We start from the raw sequence: 17,541 nt of genomic DNA, 5'->3' as shown, positions 1-17,541 counted from the left end.
CCCAAGCGCTAGGATCCATTCCGAAGCACTCAGGAGTTCATGCATGCCATTGCAGTCCATTTTCCCAGTTTTCTGTGTTTTCTGAGCTCCTGCATGTATAGATGTGCACATTTGCTCTTTTAAAATTGTAGATCCATTCGTGAAATGGCAAGGATACATGACTTGAAAAATTGAGGTCCCATCTCAATTTTTTTCAAGTCCTCTGCTGAGCCAATGGTCTGTGTGACAGTATTTCATTTTGCATTCTTCACATTATATTCTGTCAATACTAACAGAAAGTGCAGGTGAGGGTTCAGACACTCCCAAGCGCTCAAGAGTGCTCTTGAGTGCTCGAGAGTGAAGCCAGTGAGCAGTATTTCATTTCTTGCTTTCTTGCTGTCTTTCATCGCATAATTACCCTCCCATACACATGCACCAGTGTACACCGTTATTTGGCATCCTATTTGAGACTAACAAACTCTGCAGGATTTGGTCAGTAGCACTCCCAAGGGCTGGAGAGTACTCTCAAGCGCTCGAAAGTTGATCCAGTAGCAGTTTATACACCTTTGCCATCATGCATGTGTCCATCATCATTTCATCACTCCCATACACATGCACCAGTGTATACCGTTATTTGGCATCCTATTGGAGACTAACCAACTCTGCAGGATTTGGTTAGTAGCACTCCCAAGCGCTCGATAGTACTCTCAAGCGCTCGAGAGTTGATCCAGTAGCAGTTTATACAGCTTTGCGTTCACTGTCCAACAAAGTCTGGGCAACCTGGCCTCCCTACGGCCCGCGCCGTCACCGCGGCCTCCACCTTCTATTCCCCCATCTCCTCTTCTTCCTCCTCTTCCTTTTCCACCACCTCTACCACCTCGCGACTACTGCGTTGACTCCCAAGCAGCGCGTATCCCGAAGCTCTACATCAAGTATCGAGCCTGGTATTCTACGTAGTCAGCATCTGCCTCGAGATCCGGCCGCATGAACCACTCGACCTCCTCCCGTGTATACTCGCTCGGCATCAGCACAAAAGGAGGGAATGGTCCAGGGACTCGAAAAGTATCCAGCCCTAGTGACTGACGTGATACCCGGTCACCCAGATACCACTGCCAGCCATAGGGGGACTCTAAAAGAACTCTCCCCCTGGCCACCTCCCTGCTTCGAGCAATGTATGGAATCTCGAAACGATTCTAGATACACTAGTGCACCTGCAGTTGAAAGTGATATTAGTATGTTGACGAAAAAACATGAATTAAACAATTAAGGAAGCATGGATACCCGATCAGGACGCAGTTCATCCAAATACAATCAATAGGTATCCAAATCGCCTTTCCCCTTCTTCACTCTGCGATACTCCTTCGACCAACGAAGGGCCTGAGGAAGTATCACGTCATCAGGGCATGACGTCGTGGGAGGGTACATGTCAAGGACCTCGTACGTCCAAAGCTACGAATCAAAGCATCAAGAGTTAGCACAAGATATGCAGCAAGTGAATGGAAGGCTAACTAGACATAAGAAGAGTTTCGAGAAATACCTCCCAGATTCTCCAGTAGCCGCTGAGGCTCATCCCCGCTCCTCAGGAAAGAGACCCCATAAAGGTGTAGCACGTCCCCAAAGCCATGCCACCCCAGTCAAAGCTGGATATCTCCCTGATGTGTCGCAAGGCCAGCAGAAAAGATAAGTGTACTCGGTTACGCCTGTTAGGAAACAAGGATGCACCGAGCATGCATAATAGGAAGCATCGTGCCATCTGCTCCTCCTGAATTCTCCCCTCCGGAGGCTCTATCCAAAACTTCAAAAGCTGGGCATATTGAGCATCCTCATTCTCTGTCCTCAGCGCATACCCCAAGAAAAGCCTCTGAAACACCACATCCCTCCCCGTCACAGCATCGTAGGGAATAGGGTCACCTCCGACCCTCAACCCAATGATCGCCACAAGTCTAATGGCGTCACCGTCATCTCACCAAAAGAGAAGCGGAACGAATTTGTCATATCCCACCACCTTTCGGCAAGAGCCCTCACAACCTAGCGATCGTTATTCGCCCGCTTCAGGATACTAACAAACTCTCCAAAACCTGCCTCCCTCACCATCTCCTTCACCAACTCTGGGAGCCTCTCCCAAAATTTTGGCACGTCGGCCGCACCACCATAGCACGAGATTCTTATCTTCTGTTGCAATAAATGACAGGATTCAAAAAACAAGCATAGTATTCGAAAGCAGGGAATTGAAAAGCAGGATACATTGAATTGAAAGGCAAGTGTGAAGATGTACCTCGGCTCGTCGCAAGGACAAGTGTCGCTGAGGATCTCGTAGAACCAAGGACTTGTCGTAAGTAGTCCTCTCAAGCTAGTAAGCGTCTAAAAGTGAAGGCACCACTACGTGTCGAAAAGGCATGTAGGTCGCCTCGTCGTAAGCCATTCGGCTCCCAAGAGCCGTCGTCGCCTCATCCACCACACTCCTCCGAGGGACCACCTCACCCCCAGCCTCCTCCTCGACCTGTGGCTCCCTAGTAGCCCCAGCCTCGAGCTCAGCCTAGAGCTCCCTCTTTCGAGCCTCAAGTAATTCCGTCGCCAATCCAGGCACTCCCCGTAAAGTCTCTACCAAGTCCTCTAGGGATGCTGTCTCTAAGTCGTCTCCCATTCTAATAGGCCGCAATGACCCTGCACCCTCACCACGGCCTACATACATGGTTGGTGTCTCCGCTCCTCCGTTGGCTCCTCCTCAACAACGGGGTCTTTCCCCAAGTTGGCCCAAGGCTCTCTCACGGGAGAGGCCTCTGTCTCCTCCGCTGCCCCCTCCGAACTACCACCACCATGGACCTCCGTGGCCCTCTCCTCTAAACCGCCCGCAACCTCCGATTGGCCCGTAGCCTCATTTGCACCCCTTGGCTTCGTTGCACCCGAGCCCTCGGCATCATGGCCATCGCCGGCCACCCTTCCACCGCTACCACCGTCGCTGCCCACCATGGTAGCTGGGGCTGTGGCCTCCTCGGCCGTGGCTGCCTAAGCCGAGACCCCCAAGGTCCCTAGAGCCTCCCCGATTGTCGTGTCACTCTTCGGAGGGACCGGAGGCGGTGTAACCTCAACCCTTGGTGGTTGATCACCACCGGGTATATCATTACGATCCATGATCGCTATAAGAGAGAAAGAGAGAGAGAGAAAGAGACGAGAGAGAGATGATCGGGAAAGAGAGAGAGAGATGATCGAGAGAGAGAGAGAAGTCGTGAGAGAGAGAGAGAGCAGAGAGGGTTGAGAAAAGAGAGAGAGGCGCGAGATTTTGAATGGTGGGGCGCACTGTGTACGCCTCACCTGTATATACCCTTCGAACCGGCTCATCTGGAATTGAATTTGGACCAGGTTCGAAACCCATAGCACCGCACGGCGTATTGACCCAACATGCAGAATTCTCGAGTCCTCAACCCTGTCCGAAGCTTGTTTGGGTTTCTAAAAGTCACTTTTGGGCCCCGTGTCTATTTAATGGTCCATTTTTCAAGAAACAAGCTAGATTTGGTATGCCGTGCGCTGTTTGGTAGCCCCGCTGGCATTTTGTCTATCTCAGATAGTTCGAATTTGAGCAGTTTCTTAACATTCGAGGGTGTGATGTTTGGTTTGTTCGAGTCTATTCAGAAACAAAGGAAACAGGCAGATACAAGGAAATGGGACTTTCATTAGACTGGGGTAACCCCCGGTGATTCATTACATTCAAAAAAAGAAGAAGAGAAATACGAAAAACAAACTCCTACTGCTCCCTGTTTTTTTTCTTCTTCTTCGTCCTCCTCCTCAGTCGCTCCCCTCATCGAAAGTGTCATTTGCACCATCCGAATGATTGTCGGAACCGTTCGGATTCCCCTCGGAATCCTCCACAGTATCATCGGTCTCGTGCTCTAGCGCGCACTCAGGGTCGTACTTGTCATCCTGCATGTCGAAGGCCAAGTCCTGAAGGTTGGATACCGCACGACGGAGGGTACGGATAGTCGAAATCAACCTTGCGATTTGCACGTTGAGTTGCTCAATCTCTTCCCGGTATGGGGCCATTTCGGTGTCGTGGGCGATGACACGTGCGATGAGACTAAAATCTGCCATTAAACTGGTTTCGGAAGTTGGATACAACACGTTCTTTGAAAGATAGAAGAATGTGGAGAGAATTGTAGAGATTTTGTTGGTGATGCATGGAATGGGCATCACCCTCCTTTTAAAGGGACGTTAGTCGTTGAAAGGACACACCTATATTAATGGGCACACTTAAACCAGCCAACTGTTCTCGAAAATCGAAGAGTTGCGTGGGAAGTTGAAACACCACGCGGTACCATGCTAAGCCGCACGGCATTTTAGCACCACAAAATTAAATCATTTTTCTTGGAAATTGTTCAAGTTAGCCACCAATATCATTCTCAAGAATCGAACATTCCAGCTATTTTGCAGAAAAATCCGTTAAAATGTCGTGCCTTGGTCAAAAGGTACATTTTCGTCCTTCGGGACTTGTTGAAATTTTGTCCTCCGGGACTCGTCGATTCTTTTCATCCTCTGGGACTCGCTGAATTTTCGTCCCCCGGGACTCGTCAAATTTTTGTCCTCCGGGACTTGTCGCATTCCGCCCTCCGAGGGCCCAGCTCATCTCAAAATTCACCTTTCGAGGGCTTGTCTCAAATCGTCTCGAATTTTTGCCCACTGAGGGCTCATCTTGAACTTTTCACCTTCCGAGGGCTCGACTCATCTCAAAATTCACCTTTCGAGGGCTCGTCTCGATTTTTTTTTTTTGCCCCCTGAGAGCTCATCTCGAATTTTTGCCCCCTGAGGGCTCGTTTTGCTCCCCGAGGGCTCGTCTCGAACTTTTCACCCTCCGAGGGTCTGGCTCATCTCAAAATTTGCCCTTCAAGGGCTCATCTCAAAATTTCGTCCTTCGAGGACTTGTCTCAAATTTTTAGTCCCCTGAGGATTAGTTTCAATCCCCTGAGAACTTGTTTCGTATTTTGGTCCTCAGAGGACTCGTTTCACGAATTTTTGAAACATATAGCGTTACAGGCATTCAATCTTTTCAAGTTTGTTGCATGATTTTGCAATTTGCCCTCTCGGGCTCATGTTGCTTGCATTATCATGATTGAACTACGTTGATCTGATCCCTACAAACACGGTGCGTAGGCAGCTCCACGAGCGCGACCACCATCGTTATTTACTTGCATTTTGGTTTTTCATACGTTTTTGTTCAAAGACTTTAGAGCAACGGATTGAGATGTCTATTCTTTAAACGTCACTCGCACCAACCAATGGTTTTCGAGTTCCGTTAAAGTGAGACTACTGTAGACACCTCAATCCAGACCTCGGAGGTTCTTTGGACGCCCCAATGATGAAATAAAGGAAACAATACATTTAAGAGCTTGAATAAAGGACATCCTTAGCCCAAAAGGCCCCGGAACTGGACTCTTAGTACCGCACGGTATATCTCTACACCGCGCGGTGTAATGAATCTCATTACACCTTACGAGGTCATGAGATCAACCGCACGACATTTTGAATAAAGTTTCAGCTGGCCCAGAAAGCTGTCGGTCACGCTCATTTGAGCCACAGCTACAAAATGCCTTAGCTGAAAAAACACTTCTAACCCGCCTAGAAAGCACCTCCCTCATTTGAATTCAAAATCCTTGGCCTTTTACCTATAAATACACCTCTCCACTCAAGAGAAAGGGCCTCTCCTAAACTTCCAATCTCTCTCTCTTCTTGCCTTTACATCCACTTTCCATTTCTAAATCTTAAGAAGTGTTGTTGACATTCTCCTGGCACTTTCTTTCTCAAAATGTTTCATTGTTCTCCTTGCCATCAAAGTTAGTCTTTTACTCACTTTGAGACATTACCAACCAAAACACCCAACAACCACTCACATCCACACTCATTCTTTCTTGCCCGCTCTTGCTTACACTCATCCATCATCATCCTTCCTTGTTCAAGCTCAAGACCAAAGGTAAAAACCAAGTTTCCTTGGGTTAGGCCCTATCCTACTCGCTGAGGGAACTTTCATGTAGTCAGGTTTAACCTCTTTTGGTTAAAGACTGACTTAAAAAAACTATTTTTGATAACAAAAAATAGTCACTGTGTTGGACATACCATGCCATGCGGCATTCTGATGCGTCGCACGGTGTAGTATGTTCAGGCGCGCGGTCTTTTATTAGTTACTGTTCGATTTGTTTAAACAGTCTAGATCATCGCCATCCTTCATCAAGCCTGTTTGTATTGTTGAAATACTGTCAATAATATTTTCCAGAATGAGACCGTATCTACAAGCCATGTTTTATGTCCAAAAGAGGTCACTGAAAATCATTTTATGTTCATGGCTTGAATAGATGATACTGTTCCAAGACGGATCAGCTGTTGTCCATCTTTTGATATCTTTAGGGAACAACGCACGGAATGTATAACACACCGCGCGTTGTTTTGGGTATTGACGATAGTCTAACAATAAAGCAGGTAGACCGCACGGCATACCATAAGACCATGCGTGTCACACCCTCGATTTTAAACATAAATCTATAATTCATTTCAATAAAGGATCCTCGCAAACACTAGATAATACCCCAAATGGCTTTCCAACCTGTTTAACTACAACAAAGTCCTCCAGTTTTAAGTAATTACAACCTTGGCATCACGGCCCAAAATTAAGTTCGATACAAATACCACATGTTTAGAATATTACAATTTATAGTTAAAGATAATTCAGGAGTTAAATTAGTTACAAAGCCATCTTTTGTCAAAAATCAACCTATTACAAAGATGAGAGAGTAACTAAATCAAGTTAGCTTCCAAAAGTCTTCATTTCCGAAAACACCATGTCGCGCAACCTATTGCCCTGCGTTCGAACCTGAAAAGAAGGATTTTGCTGAGCTACACTAGCCCAGTAGGAAATTCTCTACAAAATCTATATGTAGTAAGATGATGAGCATGAATACAGGAAATTAATTTAGATGTCAAAATCCAGAGGAACGTATGTCCAAACCCTTGACGAGTGACATAGCATTCACATACACATATACACACACGCGCATATACTCACACACACACACTTCTCCCAACGAACCTCCACCCCTTGCGACATTGTGTTTCCACCCCTCGCGACACAATATACTCCACCCCTAGCGACATTATGTATCCACCCCTCGCGACACAATTTACTCCACAATCACTTCACATCGACAATCACCCAACATCGCAATCAACACCTACACCATAAGCTCATTCCACATACAATCCAACACTAACAAATACACCACACATAACTTATAGATCATAACATTTTAATAAACAATACTACTTTCAAAGAATTTGCACTCTTCAAGCCATAAAACATTTTATTCAACCACAAATGACAAATGAATGCCTAAGTCATACATAATCACCGCAAAACATGTAGAGGAAGAGAGAAATCCCTACCTAGATGGGTTTTGAGCAAAACCCTAGGTCTACCAAGAGCAATAAGCTTGAATCCTCCAAAGACAAGCTTTACCCAAGCTTGAATACAAGATCTAGAGCAAATAAAGCCCAAAAATATGGATAACAAGCAAAGATCAACAAATAATCGAGAGGAGAGACAGAAAAACGTGATAGAGCTTCAAGGAGTGAGAACAAGAACACAAAACTCACCCTTGGTTCACTAAATGCAAGAATCTTGTGAATTTGAGGTTGAAAACCCTTGGATCTTGAAGATTTGAGGTTGAAATCAAGAGTTTTTGGTGAGATTGAAGTTGGGTAGGTGAGAGGGGGTGTTTCCAGGTGTGTTTCGTGGGTTTGGGAGTGAGAAATGACAAAAGGGCGGTATTTATAGTGTCCCAAAAAGCGTGCTGAAAGTTGCAAAAAAATGCAGTATGTACCGGTACTGGGCAATTCCCAGTACCGATTCATAAACCCCAAAATTGCCCAAAAACACAACTTCTGGACTCCATGTACCGGTACTGGGAAAAAGGCTGTACCGGTACATACTGGGCAGAAAATAAAATTTTTTGACGGACACCGAATCAAACCCCATTTGCTTCCAACACTTCCAAACATCAATACAACCTCAAAAATATAATATTTCACATATTTAAACAATTAAGAAAATATATTAATTCACGAGTCTCTACAATGCGCGACATTATGATAAGCCGTGTGAGGATGATTCTGATCTAAACAGTTTATTGGATAGTTATTTCTTCTCATAACATCATATTCTTATCATTTCTGTACAGGCAACACCACGTGCATGCCAATGTGATATATTCCCCATGACCCTTCCCCCTTTGCTTGTTTATTAAAGAGTTTTATTCTTCGAAAGATATACGAAATTTTTTCCCTTTCAAAATGTTTAGTAGAAACCGGTTTTGCCGGACAAATGGGGTGCTTTTTAACAAAACCTTCCCCATTTGTAATGTGGCTCCCGAACCCAAAGTCTCGACGTTTTCACTAGATCAATTGCCTTTTTCAAACAAGTTCTCGGATCATCCATTTCAAAAATTAGAGTGGCGACTCTTCGAGGGCGCGCCAGGCGGGGGAGCCCACACTTATTGACTTATTTTTGTCTTTATTTAAAAATTTTGAATTTCGATTGTAATTTTTTACCTTTTAGATTCCTCTTGTCACGACGAAGCAATAATTCTCAAAAAATTTACAAAAAACTAACAAATGTAAAATTTTATTGAATAAAGACAAAAAAAAAGAAGTCAAATGACTTATTAAGCCGAACAAGCCCTTAATTGTATGTAGACTACATTGCACCGCACGAAGAAATAAAATCCACCTGTTTCATTTGAGTGAGAGGGTGGACATTACCCTCTCTTTTATTGATTGAAATTGTCTAGGTCTCACCCGTGCAATACACTTTTTGGTAAGCATGACATCACTTTGTGTAGAATTCACACATTGTGGTGGGATGTACACCATTTCAACCAATAAGAAGGAAGGTAGTGTTCACCCTCTTAAGTGGAAGGTGAACAAAACTAACCCGTTTTGTTTTGGGTTGCGGATTCAAGCATCGGACCTACTACTAACTTGGAGCAACATCGGAATCCACGTTTCAAACCCCCACATTCGAGAACCAAAACCTTTTAACCTTATAAACCTCCCAGGAATGCTACGTACACTACATCACTCACTACACCAGCCACGACACGCCCCAAAACGACGTCGTTTTGGGGTCCATAAAAAAAAAACGAAATCTCAAAACCAGAATTTCTACTCCCGTCTGCTTCAGTCGTTCCAGAGGAAGAGAGAGTTGGAGAGAGAAGAGCACCGCACCCAACCCACCGCCAACCACCACCACTGCCGACGACACCGACGAAGAAGATGCTTCCACGACTGCCGAACACCACGGCCTCCGTTGTCTGATGAGCTTCGAATCACAATCACTAGTATCGATCTCGAACGCTAACGAAGAACTCGAGCACCACCGTCGCCGCCGTACACCAACGAAGGTCTCTCTCTCTCTCTCTCTCTCTCTCTCTTTCTCTCTCTCTCTCTCTCTCTCTCTCTCTCTCTCAGTTGTATCGATCGAACTAGGGTTCCAATTTCAATTCGTAGATATTGGGGATTTTTGCACAAAAAATTATGGTTCCAATTAGTGATTCAATTTCAATCAGTTTTGGCTGTTGAGTTTTGTGTCTGATGATAGTTCGAATGCAGAGAGTTTTGAGACTTGACAATTTCTTAGACCACTTATATCCATTTTTCCTCTTTCTGTTTGAGAGACTGAACTCCCCACGGTCAGGAAACTGTATTTATTAGTATAATTTACATTACATGAGACTAAAAAAAGGATTACAGGAGACTTTATTTTCCTCTGCTTCTCGATATAATCTTCTTTTTTAACATTTTTGTTGCACCAGATTGTACAGGCAGTTGTTGCTTTATTGAAGAGGCCAAGAATTTGGTGGTGGATTGAAGGAGGAGGTTATTCCTGTTGGCTCAAAGGGTAGTTTATCCATTAGTCATGAACATGCAATTGTCAGGATTTCGGTAAATCCTGTGGATAATTATTGCTTGTTTAGTGATAATAGCTAGCCCATGGCCATATTGTAACTTATTATTTTTGTGAAATTTACTCTGGATGATTGAGAAGTTAATCCAACTTGAGATGATACAATGTGCTTGGGGAGTTGTCACTGATGATGGGTGTGATCTGTGTGGATCAGAGCAAAAAACCCATGATCATCTTCTTCTTCTTTTTCAGTTGTGCATATTCTACTTGCATCGTAGGAGTTCCAAGTTCAAGAAGCATACTGTATTGAAGCTTTCTTTGGCTACTGTAATCTGTAGATTATGGCGTGAAAGGAATTGCAGGGGCTTCATGAAGCCGTTATTGCCAAGATTAGAACAGCTTTGAGAGCGTGCTTCATGTCGTTTAGGGTTCTAATTAGTGTCGAAGTGCCTAAAGGAAGCTCATAGACAAATGGTGTTGGTCTTGAGAGGACTTCCTGGATTGGAAAATCTATTTATGTTATTTAAAGATGTAGCATAGCATAGAATTGGAAAATCCTTTCTGCATTATTTCTCTTCCTACTTAGTTTTGCACATTGAGATTGTTAATGCATCAATTGTCATGTATTGGAGTTTGGATTAAACGTGTAAGTTCTTGCTACAGCTTTTGAAGATGTGTTATTGATTAACTTCTTGATCTTATGTGGTTGATAGGTTATTGCCTGTAGACTATCACCAAATTGGGCTTCGTTGAGCCAATGCCTATTCAGTCACAAGGATGGCCAATGGCCTTAAAGTGCATGGAAGTGAAGGACAATGCTTATTATGCTGAAAACTGAAGATCAGAATCTTGTAATTGGGTGCTTTTTGCTTTCAGATCATCAAAACTGCTACTGTCTCAGCAAGAGGGAGAGCACAAAGCAATTCCACAACTCCAAAATTAAGTTCCCTTAGGTGTATGGAGCATCCAACCAAGAAAAGATGCTAGTAACACTTAGGATTTTTTTCATTTTGCTTGTAATATAGCTTAGAGTAGACGATGATGATGATGTTCGGCTCATGCCTCTTTTGTAAAACATTATGTATTTTTTTCATTGGAGAGCAATCTAGTTCTTTTTGCTATCACATGGTCAGGATATATTGTTCAAATGCTCAAATTTGTTGATAGGGTTGATGGATGGCACAGTTGGTTTCTTTTCTTTTAATTCATAGCAATCTAGAATGGTTTGTTATTGTGGCAACTTATTGAGTAAAGATGACAATGCGTTTGACTGAGACGCTATGATGTCGGGCAAGACCGAAAACAAGAGAAACTCTGTCGAATTTTTTAGAAAAGACCTTGAGACACATCTTTCAATATACATATCTTGAAAGATGTATTGTAATCGTAATCGTATCTTGAAAAATGTATTGTGTCATATCCGTATTCATATTGTATCCATATTCGTATCGTATCTTGAAAGATGTATTGTGTCGTATCTGTATCCGTATTTTTTGAAAAATTCGACAGAGTTTCCCTTTTTTTTAGTCTAGCCTGACGTCATAGCGTCTCAGTCAGTAGCGGTAACAACAAAAAAAAGGGGCAAAAATAGCAGTTCATGGCAAGACAGCATTCCCATTGTTTCAGAAATGTTCAAGGTGGATAGAACCTCTGAAGGAAAAATAAATAAATCAGGCCTTGCCTTAAGAGCTTCAGGGCAATAAATCATCAAGAAAACCTATGTAGAGAAGTTCCAAGAAATTGACACCATAGTGATAATTGAATTTCATAATGTACTACTCATTATCTCAAAATATACCACTCTGAAACCAATACAGCAACAAAAATGGAGTACAAACTTGTCTTTTTAAACAAGCCATGAAACATTGTCAAATTGGAGCAATGGCCATGAGCCGAACATCATCATCATCGTCTACCCTAAGCTATATTACAAACAAAATGAAAAAGAAAAATCCTAAGTGTAGCTAGCATCTCTTCTCGGCTGGACGCTCCACACACCAAACGGAACTGGATTTTGGAGTTGTGGAACTGCTTTGTGCTCTCCCTCTCTCTTGCGTAGCACCATTCAAAGTGGTGTCGTGGTACTCTTTGTTCTTGATCTTTGGTAGGATTCTTCTAAAAATCTGAAAGTAGATCGACAAGTGATCAACATAAGATCATGCTATAGTTTCTAGAAGCAGATTTTGAAGTTTAGATAATGTGCGCCAAGAATACAGAAGCATAATTAAATGGAAATTGATACAAACAAAGAAACTTGAACCTATGACCTTCACCTTGCAGAAAAATAGAACACAACTTGCAAAAAATGAGATTCTGTCCTTGTTGGCGATCTAAATTACCTCAATACATAATAAGAAAATTCAAACCATGACAAGAATGGCAAGAAAATTGTGCTTAAAACATTTCGGTTATCAAATAATTCAACTATCAGTTAAGGATTAGCTACAGATTTTGCTTCACACTTGGTGGAACAGTTGAACACTTACCATGTAAAAGTGGGTTAGTGTGGAATGAGACAAAGTCTTGTGGATTTGCAGTCAATGTATCATATAAAATTGCATATGAACATAGTGCACCTAAAGAAGAGCAACTGACAAGCTTATATAACCTCTTCAATAAACTAGTGCACCTAAATCTAGAAAACCATTATGAACATACAAATACAACATATCCTACCTAACCTCATCAACAGACTATTGCATCTTAAAGACTTCAGTTAGCACACCTATGTAAGAGTCCTCCATTTGTGTTTTAGACGCAGGACATGAGAGTCTGGTGTCCAAGCCGTATCCCTAATGTGTCCAACGTGTATTTGATGTCGGGGGACCAGAAGCGGGCTAGGCTTAAATTCAACAAAAGTTTCCTGATGAGCAGCAAGTACATCGACACCATGGGGATTTTCCAAAACAAACATACAGCCTAAGAAAGTCTGATGCAAAATGATTTTTGACAGACTTACCATCAGCTTACTATCATAATACTTTGTAGACAATCCTCGCTCACTGTACAGGATTTGCACATGAAACCAACCATCAAATGGGAAATGAAGAATCTTGGTACCTCAACAGAATCAATACAATCCAGTAGACTACCATTCGGAACTGGTTTTGAAGCACAGTTCATTGCAAACTGAGATACCCTATTTAAAAACTATTCAATGCACTCAAAAATTACATTATTTTGCTCCATTCGGAACTGGTTTTGAAGCACCAGAGTCCCCATTCAACACAATGAGCTGAGAATGTAGGTGGGTTGCAGTATTTTGCTCCATTTAACCTCAGCCTTTCAGTAAAATTGGAACCCTATTTTTTTTTTGCAAAAATCCCCAATATTTATGAATTGAAATTAGAACCCTAGTTCAATTGATACCAGCGTTCGAGATCGAGAGAGAGATACCTTTGTCGGCGTATGGCGGCGATCGTGGTGGTCAAGACCTTTTTGAGCGTTCGAAATCGATACCAGTGATTGTGGTTTGAAGCTCATCGGCATACGTTGGTGGTGGTGGTCGGCGATCATGGAGGCGTGTTCTTCGTTGGTTTCTTCGGCGGTGGTGGTTGGCTGTGGTTTGGGTTGGCTGTGGTGTCCCCCTCCTCCTCGTCTTCTTCTTATTCTCTTCTCTCTCTTTCTCAGTCGTAGACCGATTGGTTTGGGGAAAAGAAGGAAATTTTTTTTTTTTTAGGGGAAGCCCAAAACGACGTCGTTTTGGTCCGTGTAGTGGCTGGTGTAGTGAGTGATGTAGTGTACGTAGCATTCCTGTTCAAGCGTTCGCTGGTAATCACTCCCACTTGCTTCATTTACATACTGATTAAGCACTTCTGTGTACGTAATACACTTGTGTATCGGAGTCGGTTCACTCAAAATGCGGTCCGAAAAAACACGATCTTGGCCTCTCTCGGTGTATGTATTTACCTGTGGAAATCTCTCTCTCTCTCTCTCTCTCTCTCTCTCTCTCTCTCTCTCTCTCTCTCCATCTTGTCGCTGCCTCTCACAGAAGAATCTCTGACAGATGAATGTTTTGCATGTGCTATTGTAAAAAGGATCGAAGGAGAAAGTCCTGGATTTCAAAGTTCAGAATGACGATTTTTTGACAGAGTATAATCGACGCTGATACACTCGTGTATCCAAGTATGTGTATACATAGGCGTTGTTTGTTGGTAGTTTTGTTCTCATTTCTGTGCTTATTTTCCAGCAACGAAAAAATGTCGATTCGAGCGTGTAACCCGAATGCAGGACACTGAACAAGTCCGCCGTGCTGCACATGAACATCAATGCTGCCAAGGGCTTGCAAGACGTCCTCAAGACCAATCTCGGTCCCAAAGGCACCATCAAGATGTGAGTACTCATATGTCTTCTTTTTAAAATGCCACATTTCATCTTATTTTTTTGCAACTTGTTACCCATCTTATTAGTTAGATGCTCGTGATTGGTTTCTTTTTGTGCGAAAACTTGTGGTAGAAATCTAGGTTGTCATTGGGAAAATAATATAGAAAATGAAATCGGTGATACATTAGTCTAAGATACCCCTCAGTCCCAAAAAGAATGTCTGATCCATAAAATGGTAACTTAAGAAGATATATTTTTATTTGAAGAAATTCTTACCTTTTTTCAAAAATTAAAAGGACCGGTTGATATCTAGTATCTTGCGAAAAAAAAAGTTTGAAATCTTTTGAACCAAAATGCATTTATTAAAGTTCTCATTTTGCAGACCGGGCAATTTTTCTGGGTCGTAGGGAGTATTAGTTTTAGTAACCCTTGTCTTGCATTGTCTCATTTTTTCTATGTTTTTTTCAGGCTTGTTGGTGGATCTGGGGACATTAAGCTCTCTAACGATGGTAACACACTCTTGAAATAAATGATTTGTTTTCTAATATCACTGTTTAATTTTTAGCTGGTTTGCAACTTTCTGTTTGATGATACTTCAGCATTTTCTATGCAACTGAGTGTAATAGGAGTGATTTTTGTGTTGTGGCATGGTCATAAGGAGTTCTTCATCAGTGAGGTTGTTATGGATTAGAAGTAATAGTAATGAAGCATCACTTGGGCTCCGTTCACTTGTTAAGAAATTAGCGCATGAAAATTATTTCTGAGAGAAAATTATAGTGAAATGAAATAACAGAAAATAAAACGTATTTCTCTTTATCCATGCATTCGATATAACAAACTTAAGAGAAAGTTGAAAAGTAGTTGTTTAATTATGTAGAAAATAGTGTAGCAACAAGATTCCTACAGAATCTTGTGATTTTTGCGAGACAAGTTTACAGGGAAAAGCTAATTCTAATGGAAAGTTAGAGATGTGAGTCCCACAACTTTCCTAATAATTGAACACATTAAAAGTGCAGCATAGTTAAATATCCCATACTTTCATTTCCTTTCCTTGCAATTGATAAGGGTGTTAGGGAAATCAAATCATTACATGATACAGTATTGTCCATAACCGGTGAATTAGTTGTTCCATTGAAGAACAGTATGGATGGAATTCTATATTAGTGCAAACCAATAAGGTTTGCTCTTGTTTAATTACATTTTCTGTGATAGCGTATCCTTCAAAATTTCCATAGTGAGCTATTTCAGCTTCATTTGAAGCATGAATAAATAGTTGGAGGGCAATGAAGGCCAAGGAGCATGATGTCAAAACTTAGCTGAGATTGTGCTAGTTTTTTCTGCTTATTATTTTTATCAACAAGCAATAAACAATTATCAATAATATGTGAAAAGCACAAATGGTAAGGGACAAGATAAAGAAACCCCTCAACACTGCTTATTACAAACTTCTCTCCAACCTCTAAAAATTAGGAACAGTGGAGTTCCCTTTAAAGGAGGACAAGCCAACACCCAAAATGATGACAGATAGCAAATCCTACCCCATAAAGCTTCAATAATGTCATATTTCTCCTTTAACGATCCTTGCATTGGATTCCGACCAAACAACCAAAAAAATGGAGAAAAGGCACTATTCCAAAAAACTTTAGCTTTCTTGTCGTGTTCAAGCATTTGGACACAAGGTACTACTGGAGCCACCCTACTAATATCCAGCATTTCCATCTAACCTCCAACATTGATGGTAACATTTTTAGCAGTTGCCAATAAATCAGGAGCATCATCGCCGCCCTGGATTGCACATGTTTGCCTAGGTGCAGTAAAGAACAATGATATCCTTGCAGCTGCAGAAAAATCAACATAGAAAGATCTCCTAACTCCCCGAAATGGTGTTTGGACATCACTAATTAATTTAAGATCTCTTCGGAAGCTGTAGCCAATATCTTCCCCACCAAGCCTAGCTTGTGCATAAACAAGTGGCCGCGCATCTTAAAACTCAAGTTTTCAATGATTGAGTTACACTTTCAAGTTCCAACTGACAACATTTATTCCAACGTGCAACAAACAACCTAATAGAAAATGATGAGTGAACTTGGCATTATCAAATGACATAACCTTGATAGGCTTTAATGAAATGAGCACACGCACAACAAAAAGAGATCGACATAATGAAGACCAAATCAAGCAACAACCTCTTCTTGCATTTCCTTGAATTCAGGCAAAGCTCTAAAGGAGGCCAAGTCTGGATCATTAAGAATTGTACCAAATTTGAGGTTATATTCTCTCAAAGCAGTGCATAGACATTCAGCAACTTTCTTTCCTTTCCCTCTTTCACAAAAAGAAAAGAAAAACAAAAGAACGAAGAAATCAAAAAACTTAATAAAAGGGAGGAATTTTTGGAGTCTGAAAATTCGTGGAGATTACACTTGCGTCTAGAGGAAACTCTTGAATCTCCAACTTATAGTGCAAGCATTTATTTTTACTGTGATAGGTAATGGTCACTCTACCTCTTTGTGGTATGACAATTGGCACCATCTTGGCCCTTTGATTGACAAATTTGGTCCTAGAATAGTCTCTGACTTAGGTATCCCAAAGGAGGCTTTTGTGTCCCACATCATTCATAACTCAGTTTGGGCACTCCCCATTACTCAAACTTTTGAGCTTAATGAGGTACGGAGTACACTGCCTCCTCTTTTACCCTCCAGGTTAAGTGAAGATGATCACTTCAGGTGGACTCTCACCCCTAATGGTCAATTCACAATTGCCTCTCTTTGGGACAAATTGAGAACTCCCTTTCCTAAGGCTTTGTGGCATAAATTGGTGTGGTTCTCTGCCCACATACCAAAATGTAGTTTTATCACTTGGCTTGCTATTTAGACTAGACTATCCACTGCTGATAGGCTGGTATCTTTTGGTCTTACTCACTCTGCTCAAAGTAGTTTTTGCCAAGAAAATGAAAGCCATGACCATCTTTTCTTTAATTGCTATTTTTCTAAGCGGGTGTGGGATTCTATTCAGACCAAGCTTCATGTTTTTTGGACTTCTAGAACTTGGTCGAATGGGTCTCTTTTCTCACTAATACCAAAGGTAAATCTCTTCAGACTGTTATCATTGAACTAGTATCTATAGTCACTGTGTACCAAGTGTGGATTGAAAGGAATGTGAGGAAATTCCAAGGGAAGTCCTGTTCTTGGGAGGTAGTTGTTCACAAAATCTTTTCAATGGTGAGAACCAGAGTTTTATCATTATCCAAACTGCCTCAAATTCAAGCATAATGGGTTGTTAATGAGTGGAACATTGTTGGA

General features: G+C 42.0%; 1 long non-coding RNA gene across 1 annotated transcript; it reads right to left on the bottom strand.

Annotated features, from left to right (window-relative positions):
* Positions 1-11,652: 11,652 nt before the first annotated feature.
* Positions 11,653-13,471, bottom strand: LOC131298963 (uncharacterized). The gene is made up of 2 exons (XR_009190577.1): positions 13,316-13,471; positions 11,653-12,042 (listed from the first exon to the last, which is right to left on the bottom strand). It is a non-coding gene; the product is annotated as an uncharacterized LOC131298963 (long non-coding RNA).
* Between the last annotated feature and the right edge of the window lie 4,070 nt (positions 13,472-17,541).

The sequence above is a fragment of the Rhododendron vialii genome, chromosome 8a, assembly GCF_030253575.1.
Source record: "Rhododendron vialii isolate Sample 1 chromosome 8a, ASM3025357v1".
Taxonomy (NCBI): domain Eukaryota; kingdom Viridiplantae; phylum Streptophyta; class Magnoliopsida; order Ericales; family Ericaceae; genus Rhododendron; species Rhododendron vialii.
This window is presented reverse-complemented; position numbering and strand designations above follow the sequence as displayed.